The sequence below is a fragment of the Ziziphus jujuba genome, chromosome 6 (genome assembly GCF_031755915.1).
Source record: "Ziziphus jujuba cultivar Dongzao chromosome 6, ASM3175591v1".
NCBI classification, from domain to species: Eukaryota; Viridiplantae; Streptophyta; class Magnoliopsida; order Rosales; family Rhamnaceae; genus Ziziphus; species Ziziphus jujuba.
The window spans coordinates 16,699,159-16,701,860 of record NC_083384.1 but is presented as its reverse complement, the minus strand read 5'-3'; positions in this window follow the sequence as shown (position 1 = coordinate 16,701,860).

Below are 2,702 nucleotides of genomic sequence, written 5' to 3'. Positions count from 1 at the left end.
AAGAAAAATTTTATTTTAAAAATTATAATCCAATGACATTTCAAAATGTCACAAAATAATATTTTTAATGACATTTAATAAACTAGTGATACTCATAGAAATGAAATAAATATTTTGTAACTAAAGGGTTGATGAACATATTTAAAAATAAATAAATAAATAAATAAAGGGTTAATAAATAGATAGACAAATTTAAAAAGAAATTTTAGGAGAAGATATTAAGATATAAGTAAAATATACAGAGTGCTTATGACAGAGAATATAAATAATATATATATGATTTTAGGTTGTTTTATTAGGGCTTGAATTACAAACTATATATATCAATATTTATTATTTATTCCACATATATTTTTACTCATTTAATTTTTCTCCTTGGTGATATTACTTCATCTTTATTTCTTGTTTAATGTTGAAACCAATCTAGAAATGAATTATTATCAGTTATGAAACTTCAAAATTAGTATGGACTCATTTATATTTCTTTATGGCTTATTCATATAAAAATCACTAGCTTATAGAATTCTAAATATTATGTTAAGTACATTTTACAGCATTTAAAAATATTATTTAAATATATTTATAGCATTTAAAAATGCTATAGATTTTCATAACATTTGAAAATGTTATTGAAAAATAAAGTTTTAATCAACATACTTTAGCATGTAAAAAGTTGATTAAAAAAGCTATTGTTTTATATTAATAATTGCATTTTTTTTAAATGCTATAACTGTATGCTATAAAATCCAATATTTGTTGTAGTGCCCTTTAGTGAATCTTCCTCCTACCTCACTCCATTGTCATTCTTATACTTTCGGAATATCCATTGGTCACTACCTACTCTGTTCAAATAAAAAATGGAAAGAATTACTATAAATTGGACATAAAATTTTTTTTTTAAAAAAAAAATATGAACTTTGAATTTTTCTAATTAATTTCATGAAGGTCATAAGATTTCATTTCTATTTTTTTTTAACTAATTTTTCCTTTTTTAAAGTGATTCTTAGGAAATTTATTTTTTATTGATATGTGAAATATAACTTTGTTATTATATAATTTATAGTTATATTTAAAAGACAGTAAAAGTTTATCAATATCTATGAAAGCTTATCAATGTTTATAAAAGTTTATTAACCTATATCAAAGCTTTTTAAAATGAAAGTACCTAAAAATCTATGAGAGTTTTGTAAACTCCATAAAAGTGAATAGAGATTCAAAAAATTTGCAAAGTCAATCACTGAAAAGATGCAAAACAAATTAGAAAAACTCACTAATTTTTCAAATTTTTTTTTTTCATTTAATGTCATTTCCAAACTAAAAACGTTGATGAACTTCGCTTCACTTTTATTTGGATATCTATATGTATATACGTATATATATATATATTTTTTTTTTAGAATGCTTAAATTGATTAACAAACACAAAAGTAGCTAAACAGTCTCAAAATGTAACTGACCAAATCCATCAAATGGCTTCAAATTAACTTGATTTAAATCACCATGCAAAATTTTGAAATGGCCCAAAACAAGACTACACAATACTTCTAAAAGACATAAAACGACCACCTAACTAATGAGTTATGATTATGTATATTGGCTCACTAGATAGAATTAAGTTATAATGAGGTCTTTTTTTTTTTTTTTTTTGGGTCACGATCACAATACAATCTTAATTTAAAAGGCTTAGGCTTGCTTATTTTTAATTCCAAGGTTGTAGGAGGATGGTGACATGAACCTATAATTTCTGAGATATGAATGTGATAGTTATATTACTAGACTAACTTCATTTATCTAAATTAATAGTGTTGAATAGCCTAATTAGAGCTTGCTTTTTCCGTCATAGTTTTACAAATAAAATTGGATTTTTTTGCCCAAAGCCCAAGGACATAACCAAGATTTCACAACTGGGGGGCCTTTCCATAAAATTTCAATTAAGCAAACCTCGATGGTGAGAGGAAATTTTATTCGTCAAAGGAAATAAATAAATAAAACACCTAGTTAGAGGGGGAACCTTACCTCTCATTATGCATATAATTACCACACTAAATTAATATAATAATAATAATAAATTATGAAAGTAAAAAAATATTCAATGTAAATACATAAACCACTTAGTCTGAACTTTTGATTCTTCAAAAGATCAAACTTATGAATTATGAAATTTGAATCAATACCATCACCTATCTCCCTCGCAATATAAACAATCACAAAGTTTTCCAAAAATTCATTGTCAGGACCCGTCCAGAATTCCTCCCCGGAACCCTAAACAAGCCCTGATCCCAGGGAAATACCACTGAACCTTCCAACAGAAAATCCGGCAGCACCTCCCCTAAGGGTAGGACTAACCAAAAATTACCTGCACTGAAAACACACTACTAAAAACATCCCCTTATTCCTCCCACGTTACTACAATTTGTTTCCACAATTTACAGCACTTCAGAGAAATAACAGCAACTCAGTGCATAAATAATAACTACACGTCCAATACAGTATATAGAGCATTATACAGATAAATGTGGAATTTATACAATGACAGATAAGAAGTAATACAGGATGGAGAGGAAAGAGGGAAGAAATACTTCATGAACTTTCGGCAACGAACTGAGACGTTGGGCTCGCCCCGGACAATCAACGTTTCCAACCTGGACCTAGGGGAATGGAATTTAAAAATGTGAGATGCTAATCATCTCAGTGAGTGACCCT